This window comes from Maylandia zebra, unplaced genomic scaffold, assembly GCF_041146795.1.
Source record: "Maylandia zebra isolate NMK-2024a unplaced genomic scaffold, Mzebra_GT3a scaffold11, whole genome shotgun sequence".
NCBI lineage: Eukaryota > Metazoa > Chordata > Actinopteri > Cichliformes > Cichlidae > Maylandia > Maylandia zebra.
Window position 1 is genome coordinate 4,500,001 of NW_027490041.1, and position 10,755 is coordinate 4,510,755.

At 42.7% G+C, this 10,755-nt stretch overlaps 1 long non-coding RNA gene across 1 annotated transcript in view; it reads left to right on the plus strand.

Annotated features, from left to right (window-relative positions):
• The window catches only part of LOC143416009 (uncharacterized), a 1,436-nt gene extending 787 nt beyond the window's left edge, over positions 1-649 (plus strand). The window contains exon 2 of the long non-coding RNA XR_013096431.1: positions 1-649. This exon is cut by the window's left edge and continues 180 nt beyond it. This is a non-coding gene — a long non-coding RNA (uncharacterized LOC143416009).
• Positions 650-10,755: the final 10,106 nt, after the last annotated feature.

Genomic DNA, 10,755 nt, shown 5'->3' on the forward strand with positions numbered 1-10,755 from the left:
TCGAGTGGAGAGGAGACGTTGATATATCAGTGAGTTACAGAAGCATCAGAAGGAAAGGAGACAGTTATGACTGTTGGTTTGGATGCAATGATCAGTCCTGGAGTCTGATCTGCTCTGATGATGGTCCTCGTTGTGTCAGGCACAATTACAGAGACACATCCATCTCCTCCTCCTCTGTCTCTAACAGAGCAGCAGTGTATGTGGACTGTCCTGCTGGCACTCTGTCCTTCTACAGAGTCTCCTCTGACACTCTGATCCACCTCCACACCTTCAACACCACATTCACTCAAACTCTTTATCCTGGGTTTTGGGTCAGTAAATATCCTCCTGGTTCCTCAGTGTCCCTGTGCTGAGTGGAGTGTAAAGAGTGTCTCCTGTTACAGAAACACTCTGACTGTTGAACAGCTAGTTCAGTCTGTACATGTCTGTCTCTTTCACTCACAAACACGTTTTCAGATTCATGGATTCAATCAGTTGATGTTTGAAACTCTTCTAAATGATTCCTTGTAAACTTCTTCAGTCACAAACAAACAGGAAGTGATGTCACATGTGTTCCTGTCCACACAGCAGAATGAGTCTATTGCTGACAGTGATGTACAAACAGAGTGAGCATTTCTGAGGCCCAAAATAAACTGAGTAGTTCACTGAATGAACAATGGACTGTGAGCTCAGTTCCTTCATCATTAGTATGGATTATATATGTATATGTATTATATTAGTATCATATATATCAGGTGCTGCTGCTTTCAGTCATTGTGCAAATGTGCTGTTTGTAAGCTTGTAAAGCTGCAGTCAGCTGAGACTGAAGAAGTCACCTGATCAGTGAGCAAACGTTTCTGAAAACGTCCAGATGAACAGAATCAACCTTTTGGGATCAGCCAGCAATGCAGCATCATTGTTGTTCAGCTTCAGAGGTTTGCAGGAATGAACTGATGACCAGAAACAGCTGCAAAGTCCAAGAAAATACCAGCTGGAGTTCAGCTGCATTTGAAGAAGTCAAAGAAAAGTAAGGATGGCAAAGGGCGACGTTTTCTTCCAAAGAGCTGCAAACATGGTCGACGCCTCATTAGAAGAATCATCTGGACATTTGTGAGGAACTCTAACCAAGAAAGCAACGTCACACAGATCCAACAGACAGTTTCCATGACTGCAAGTGTTGAGTGGAAAAATGCTACATTGCATTATTGCATCCTCTCACCACAGGAGGCGCTGTTGGCACCACTGATTGCTGATCAGCTGTTCTCTGATGATCTGATTGATACTGTGAATAACGGGACTCACTGAACTCTGTGACACAGTGAAGATTACAGAGTTTAACTTCACCCTTTAAGACTGACCACAGAACCAAGTCCGCCAGAGCTTTTGTTATATTTTTACATGCTGTGGAGCCATTTGTGGGAGCATTTCAAGTTGCTATACATCAATACAACTGTTATAGCCCTAATTTTAATAATATGTATGCATTAAGTCCATAGTAACTACATAAACTGCAAAAAAAACCTCTGCTCATCCATCTCTGTGTGTATCAGGATACATTTGGTTCATAATACACAGAAAAATCAGAGTTATTACCTGTAATAAATGTGAAAGATTCCTGCAGTGATAACCAGGCAGGACTGAAACACATCCAAGCTGTCACCACGGTAACAGCACCGCCCATCCACAGGTGAGGGGAGGAGCAAAAAGAGGGACTTTGACCATTTTATACTAAAAACACTCAACTAATGTTTCTAATATGAAACAAATAAGCCCACATTAATGTGAGCGTTTATTAAATAATAATAATCATGATTTCCTCCTGATCTCATTTCCACAGCAGAGAAAACTGTGGTGTATATTGAGGTGGAGGGTGTGGTCTGTGGCTCAGGTGTAGAGTGAGGGTGGGGTGCACCACAGCAGCATGCTGGGACTGCTGAGGGTGGAGGAGGGAGTGATGATGACATCAGAGCTGCAGCACAGAGACCAGTGAACACACAGTCTGTTCATCTTTGCATAGATACAATATACAGCACAATATTGAATGACAGACACGCTGTGGGAGCTTCCACAGATACACTGACGTCAGCATCCAGAGTCCTCCTGCTGCTCCCCCCTCAGAGCCCCGTGATCAGCACCAACACATTCAGTTAGATGACAGAGTCCAGCTGCAGCTAGAATCAGCTCCCCTCTGTGAACAACAGCACAGCGTCAGTGTTTCACACTCAGTGAAAGGAGGAAACAGCAGAAGAACACCATGTGTGCTACGTTTCCCAGGACACACTACAAACTGCACAAATACAGAGCAGCACGTGGAAGGACCTGGAGCTGCATTTACAGAGCTGCAGACAGCGTGATGTCCTGTATGGACAGGTGGAAGGAACCAAGTCCTCAGCTGGAACACTCGTGTTTGTCCACAGACAGGAAACACAGCAGGAAACTTCCTCACAGAAGTGCAGCTCATGGATAACACACTTCCTGTCAGTCAGAATGAGGCTGCAGCCAAACACAGAAAGGTGTTTTTGTCCAGATGAGCCCAGAGAAGAAACACGAGTGTTCACAGACATCAGAAGCTCAGAGAGGTGAAACATGAGGTTGGAGTCCTCGTCAGCATCCAGAAGAGCTGCTGTGAAACCCTGAGTACTCATGACAGACTCTGATGGCACAAACACATCATGATTCAAACAGAAAGACAAACATGGAGCTCCTGATCCTCCTGCATGAGAACAAGCTGACATGAGCGCTGTGTCTGAGAGTGTCTCCCTGTCACAGTGACAATAACACAGCTGCTGCTCACAGTCATTAAACTGACCTGAGGTCAGCTGTGCTCCTTACATATGAACCATGTGACCTCACATCAGTGCTGTGGATGACTGTAGTCATAGAAGAGTAGAGCTGTAGCAGGTGGTGTGAGGAGGAGGTGGTGTATTGTAGTTAACGCAGTACTGAAACACTCCAGCAGAGGGCGCTGTTAAGTCCTTATTGTAACACAGTTACTGTGTGCAGTTAGACTTCATACATAATCTGCACTTATTTCCATCAGACATGCTGTCAGGAAATGATTGGTTTCTATTGATTCTACTTCCTGTTGACTCGTTTGATGACAGTGAAACAATCACAGCTGATTGTGTGATGATGTAAACTGTCACTGTTACATTCAGTGTGTGTGACATAATGTTAGTGCAGGCTGATAACAGCCTGGTTCTGTTAGAAACACATGAACGTGTCCATAGATCAGTGTGTGTTTAACATGAGAGCTTCAGCCCTGCTGATGTGTTAAATAAAGACATGCAGGAAAACTGATGAGACTCTGAAATAACTCTTTATATTTATAATGTAACTCTGCATCAAAAGAACAACAAAGGATCCCAGACAGGTTTCTGTGAACAAAGACCATTCTGATGTTTCTGTGTTTCTAACACTTTGACATTATTAGTAAACAGACTGCAGTGAGCAGCATTTATAAAGAGCTTCTATATAAAGATATGACAGCTGTTTGACAAGTTTATCACTCTGTGTTTGGACCTGATCAGTCCAGCTGTTTACTTGAAACATGTTCATTTACCTGTTCTGTTATATTCATGTTCTTGTCTCTGTTGAAAACACATTTTAATGTCCCTCAGATTTTTCTCCCAGATGAATAAATCTAAAAATGACACAAACTGACTGCAGCTACTTTTTGTCCTTTCTGTCAAAAACCTTCATGTGACTCATGAGAGACACGTTTCAGCTGTTTGTGACAGATCAGAGGCCAACAAGTCATTTATAACACTTTCCATCATTGTTTAAAGTTCTCAGTGTTTCTGTGTTGCTGCGTATAGGATCTCCCAGCATCATCACTGTGCTGTCCAATCATTGTGTGCGAGGTTACCCTTATAGTGCGATGTGTGTTTGCACAAAGAGAAGCATGTGTGTCAAATATAAATAAGCACAGAACAGAAACAGCTGCTCGTTTCTTCTGTTTAGAGTCAAGTTAGTGTTTTGTGTCTTTGTTTGAGGCCTGATGTCGAGCAGAGGTGTGTGTAACTGCACTGCTCTGTTATATGTGTGAAGTGTGTGCTTCTCTTCAGCATCATCTTTGTCACTGCTGATTCCTTTGTGTCATCATGTGTTGAGAAGAGAGAACAGTTATAACGGAGGAGCAAAAGGAAGCCCTGAAATCTGCATCAACAAGGAAGTGTTGGCTCACCAGTGATCCCAGCAGAGCCACTGGTTTGGCTCCAGTTGTTCTAGATTCAATGATGTTGTTGCTACAGATACATGTCAGCATCTTTATTGAATTTTATATGAAGCAGAAATGGTGTCATTAGGAGAAGAAGAGGAGAACAAGTCCGGCGAGGAGGCAGCAGCTCTTAAAGATGAAACAGCAGCTCAGCCCTGAGCTCAGAGAGCTGCACATGAAAAAGCTCCTCAAGCAGATCCTGTCAGAGGTTTGTCATCAACAGGAGGAACTGTTCACATCATAGGATGAAGATGCTGTCAGCTGGATGAAGAAGGTTATTTAATGCAAACGTTCACACTGAAGTCAAATTGTTGTCGTGTTGAACAGATTCATGTACTGATCGTCTCCAGAATGTTAGAAGAGCTTCAATGAATCATTAGAAACAACTTACAGCTGCACAGCTGTGTCAAACACATCTGTGTGTCATTGTGGGATTGTTGTGTTTCTACATGTGACACACGTCTAAAACATGCACACAATCTGAACACAAACAGGGACTCATGTGTTCCCACAGCCAGATGCTGAGAGCCATTTCCTTGTAGTCCTGTGTCTACATACATGAACCATTAGATGTTATTGGAATGATTGTCAGCTCTGATAGTTTCATGTGTGTTTAGCTGGACGCTGTTTGATCCTCGACATGTTTAAAGGTGTCCAGTCCTGAGACACTGGGGCTGGAAACAGCTGTGATGTCATTGGACTGTCACACAGACAGAAGTGCATGAAGTGAGCAGCCGAGGAGCCGCTGATGTTTTGGATTCAACAGCATTTGAAAGGTCGACACAGACACATTTGCACACAGAAAGCTGAATCTGTCATATGCCACAGTGAACTCACTGTTCAGTGTTTTTCAGGAAGCTTCTTAACTGCCTCTGCTGCCAAACAAGCAGCTGATGTCCTTGAGAAGAAGCTGAAGAAGTCTTCAACAACAAATACAGGAAGTGGACTTTCAAATACTAGATTCACTTTAGACTCACAGAGAAATGACTCAACCAGCTGTGTTTGACTCTATGAAAGGTCAGTGTGTGTCTGCACACAGACTGTTGTGTTGGACTGTTATTCAGTTGTCTGCTGAATGTTTTCAAATGTCTGCATCTCAGCTGTGATGAGGCTGGGGGTCATGGGAGGCCACCGTAGCAGCCTCTTCAACATCATGACATCATCATAAATGCTGCTGGACTGTCTGATGGGCTGACGGTGAAAAAGCCGTCGGGAAGGAAACAGAAGACATTTCAGAGGCTGCAGCAGATTTCTTTGATTCGGGGCCTTTTTCAGCTTTATTGGACAGAGCAGTGAAGATAAGTGACAGCAAAGCAGAGAGAAAGGGGGCGTGGCCCGGGTCAAAGCCAGGCCAGCTGCTCTCCACCTCGTGGTCACCTGCTCATCCTAGTGAGCTCCACCAGCAGCCCTTTCACACACTTTACACTGTCAAACACTGTGTGTGGACCTCAGCTAACAACAGGCTACATTTAAGTCTGGACTACATGCTTTTATATTGTTTTTATTCCATCAGCAGCTCAACATCATGAGCAGCTTTGACATAAAGACATCAAACTCAAGCTGACTTTAAACTACTTTTAATACAGGGGCTCAAAAACAACAACATCTTTATTATATATCAGGACACAAAGTCATTTCATCTCAAAGGGAAACAGCTTTATTTGGAATAACCAGCACTATCAACTGGTTTGGGATCTCCACCAGTTTCATGTCTTTGCAGCTTCTCCAACAAAGTTCCTGTAAAATCAGCATGTTTGTCTTTATTGGTTTGATAGTGATTGATTATTCAGTCCCAATCTGCTGTCATCTAAAGAACAAAATGATGTTTCTATGAGTCACAAAGCTCCAGATGTTGTCGGCTTCACAAAGAAAACAAAGAACTTAAACACAAAGTGTTTGGAGCCAAAATGTTCCCAAGCTGCTCTTTTTGAAATGGCAGAGGTACAGTGGTGTCTAACAGCACACTGTGGAAGGCAAACATGTTATTGTTGGATGAAACTTCATGAATCCTTTGTAGATTTGAGCTGTTGGAGCCTTTCTTTTCTCTTCAGGTGTACAGATGCTGAGGAGGCAGGTGAAGCAGGTGGAGCTGTTGTGATGCTGGCAGAGGGTGTGTCTTAGTAACTCTGTGAGGCAGAACTGGATCCAACATTGTGGATGTGTTGATGTTGGAGCCATTAAGAGTCTCTGGCCACACTGTAGGATTTCCCTTTGATCCACTGTGGGGGCATTTTGGAGTCTGTCAGTGAAACTCTTCATGTTTGTGTTTGACTCCAGTTTATAGAAACAGAGAAATGTGTCATGCTTTTGTTCGGCCTCCACAAATACACACATTTGTTCATTGGTTGGACTTTTTGGAAGGAGACACATTGAAAACCATGTTAATAAGATCTTGTTGTTTCCTGTGGATCCGACACAGAGAGTGGACTTCAGACAGAAAGCGTGGAAGAGATTTTAGAGGCCGTGTGTGGCAACAGGAAGTTTCTGTGTGTTTGCTGATCTTACATGTGGAAAACAACACGTGATGTTTGTGAAGTTCTACAATGATCATTGTTCTCACAGCATTTTGAGTGGGAACAGTTCAAACTGGGAGTAGTGGGAGTTATTTACTGATTGAAACAAGCTGAATGTTTCTGTGACGATGAAGATCAGCAGCTCAGCTGATCAATGAACTGACATCTATCAGTCGTTTCATGAGATGAAGTCATCAGCAGACATTTGTTCTGACTGTGTGATGAATGTCAGAACGTCAGGGCTCTGCTTTAGTCACTGCTTGATGATCATTGGCTCATTGTTGAATCCAGGGCCCAGTCTGACCTCTGACCTTTGCTGCAGGTCTTCTGTGTTATCTCCACTTTCATGTCTGATCTTCTACTTGTAGTCCTGTGTCTACATATACAGTGGCTTTCAAAAGTATTCGGCCCCCTTGAACTTTCCCACATTTTGTCACATTACAGCCACAAACATGAATCAATGTTATTGGACTTCCAGGTGAAAGACCAACACAAAGTGGTGCACACGTGAGAAGTGGAACCAAAATCATACATGATTCCAAACATTTTTTACAAATAAATAACTGCAAAGTGGGGTGTGCGTAATTATTCAGCCCCCTGAGTCAACACTTTGTAGAACCACCTTTTGCTGCAGTTCCAGCTGCCAGTCTTTTAGGGTCTGTCTCTGCCAGCTTTGCACATCTACAGACTGAAATCTTTGCCCATTCTTCTTTGCAAAACAGCTCCAGCTCAGTCAGATTAGATGGACAGCGTTTGTGAACAGCAGAAATTGAAATTGAAATTGCAGTGAAGTCAGCTAGAAACTTACAGTGACGTGGACATCATGCAAAGACTGCCAGACTCTGTAATACTGCAAATGATCAGTGACTCAGGTTAACACTAAACTTTAAACGGCACCTCTGTGTCTCTGTGTGCTGAACATCTAGGATTGAGTCAGGCTGCATCAGCTGAAGCTGTTATTTGTATATATCAGTATTTTTTTATTCAGGTGTGGGGAAAATACGTAAGACTGCAGTGAAGCGATGCACCAGATGAATCCCTGGCCAAAGGTATCGTACTCAAATCAGACTACTGATCCAGCCACATCAGCCTTTTGTGAGGTCTGTTTAAAGTAGACTAAAAGTGAACTGCAGGTTCCTGAGAGGTGGACTGTGAGCACAGAAACACATGTTCATACATACAGCTGCAGCAAACTTACATTAATTTTAAATAGATTTGTTACTCTGATGTCTGTCTCTGTGTTAGTCCTCTGACAGACTGGTGACCTGTCCAGGTGTGCTCTACCTACTACTGGGACAGGTTCCAGCCTCTGTAATAGAAATGTTCTGTTATTCTCATTTAAAGTGTTTAAGTGCTTATGCATATGCTTAGTTGTGACACTGTTACTGTTCAGTGAAAGTTGCTAAAACTAGATGAACTTACTTCAGCAGTTTGGGAAAACAACTCCCTTTACAGGTGCTGATAAGGCCAAGGGCACAAAACAGCACAACCATTGATGCGTTAGGTTTCATAGCGAGACACGTGAAGTGTGGTAGGATCAGTTTGTAACTTCCTCCCTCTTCCTTGGAAGGCGTAAAGGAGGAGGAGCACGACCTCTGTGGCAGCGCTGACATGACTGAACTGTGATGTTTGATGTGTGTTGGCGCAGTAATAAATAGCTTGATCACAGCTCTTTCTGTGTTGCAGACTTTATTTAAAAAATTCCACGAAACCCCCCCCACTGTGAACCTGAATTGAATATTCAGAAGACATTTGTTTAAATAGTTCTACAAATCTGAGCTGTTGGTGTGTCCTTGGATTGTGTGGTAATAATATTAGAGCCTGCAATCTTTCTTACTGGATCTCTACTATGAGTCATGTTACCTGAGATTAGTTCTATGTTTACCTGTCAGCCTGGACGAATGTGCTGTGTGAAGAATGTAAATGACATCAGATCTGAACTGCTTACATCTAAGGAGCCTGTTCATATTTAATTGTAATATGAACCAATGATTTTCTGATTGATTGCTGATATATACAGTGGGGCAAAAAAGTATTTAGTCAGCCACCGATTGTCATCATTTTAGGTGGGGGAACTTGCACAGAGGTCAGTAATTTGCACCAGAGGTACACGTCAACTGTGAGAGACAGAATGTGAAAAAAAAAAAAATCCATGAATCCACATGGTAGGATTTGTAAAGAATTTATTGGTAAATCAGGGTGGAAAATAAGTATTTGGTCAATAACAAAAATACAACTCAATACTTTGTAACATAACCTTTGTTGGCAATAACAGAGGTCAAACGTTTACTATAGGTCTTTACCAGGTTTGCACACACAGTAGCTGGTATTTTGGCCCATTCCTCCATGCAGATCTTCTCGAGAGCAGTGATGTTTTGGGGCTGTCGCCGAGCAACACGGACTTTCAACTCCCGCCACAGATTTTCTATGTGGTTGAGGTCTGGAGACTGGCTAGGCCACTCCAGGACTTTCAAATGCTTCTTACGGAGCCACTCCTTTGTTGCCCGGGTGGTGTGTTTTGGATCATTGTCATGTTGGAAGACCCAGCCTTGTTTCATCTTCAAAGTTCTCACTGATGGAAGGAGGTTTTGGCTCAAAATCTCACGATACATGGCCCCATTCATTCTGTCCTTAACACGGATCAGTCGTCCTGTCCCCTTGGCAGAAAAACAGCCCCATAGCATGATGTTTCCACCCCCATGCTTCACAGTAGGTATGGTGTTCTTGGGATGCAACTTAGTATTCTTCTTCCTCCAAACACGACGAGTTGAGTTTATACCAAAAAGTTCTACTTTGGTTTCATCTGACCACATGACATTCTCCCAATCCTCTGCTGTATCATCCATGTGCTCTCTGGCAAACTTCAGACGGGCCTGGACATGCACTGGCTTCAGCAGCGGAACACGTCTGGCACTGCGGGATTTGATTCCCTGCCGTTGTAGTGTGTTACTGATGGTGACCTTTGTTACTTTGGTCCCAGCTCTCTGCAGGTCATTCACCAGGTCCCCCCGTGTGGTTCTGGGATCTTTGCTCACCGTTCTCATGATCATTTTGACCCCACGGGATGAGATCTTGCGTGGAGCCCCAGATCGTGGGAGATTATCAGTGGTCTTGTATGTCTTCCATTTTCTGATGATTGCTCCCACAGTTGATTTTTTCACACCAAGCTGCTTGCCTATTGTAGATTCACTCTTCCCAGTCTGGTGCAGGTCTACAATACTTTTCCTGGTGTCCTTCGAGAGCTCTTTGGTCTTGGCCATGGCGGAGTTTGGAGTCTGACTGTTTGAGGCTGTGGACAGGTGTCTTTTATACAGATGATGAGTTCAAACAGGTGCCATTCATACAGGTAACGAGTGGGGGACAGAAAAGCGTCTTACAGAAGATGTTACAGGTCTGTGAGAGCCAGAGATTTTCCATGTTTGAGGTGACCAAATACTTATTTTCCACCCTAATTTACGGATAAATTCTTTACAAATCCTACCATGTGGATTCATGGATTTTTTTTTCACATTCTGTCTCTCACAGTTGAAGTGTACCTCTGGTGCAAATTACTGACCTCTGTCATCATTTTAAGTGGGGGAACTTGCACAATCGGTGGCTGACTAAATACTTTTTTGCCCAACTGTATGTATGTATGTATGTATGTATGTGTATATATATATATATATATATATATATATATATATATATATATATATATATATATATATATATATATATATATATATATATATATATTTTTTTTTTTTTTTTTTTTTTTTTTTTTTTTTTTTTTTTTTTACATACATAGTTTTTTGTTGCCTTATGGTTCCAAGTGCTGTCACCAATCTTTGCATTTTGCTATTATCTCATGACACTTGTTTAATCAGCTACCATCTCTCCTGTGGACTTTTTAATGTCTACAGTCTCAGACCAACACAGCCCTGCCCTTCCCATATTAGATTCTTGATGAATGTGTGTTGTTGTTATTCAGCCTGGTTCAATGTGCCCCTTTTTAACTTTGAGCACCCGCCCCTTTAAACCTCTCTGCACAGCCCTGCACTG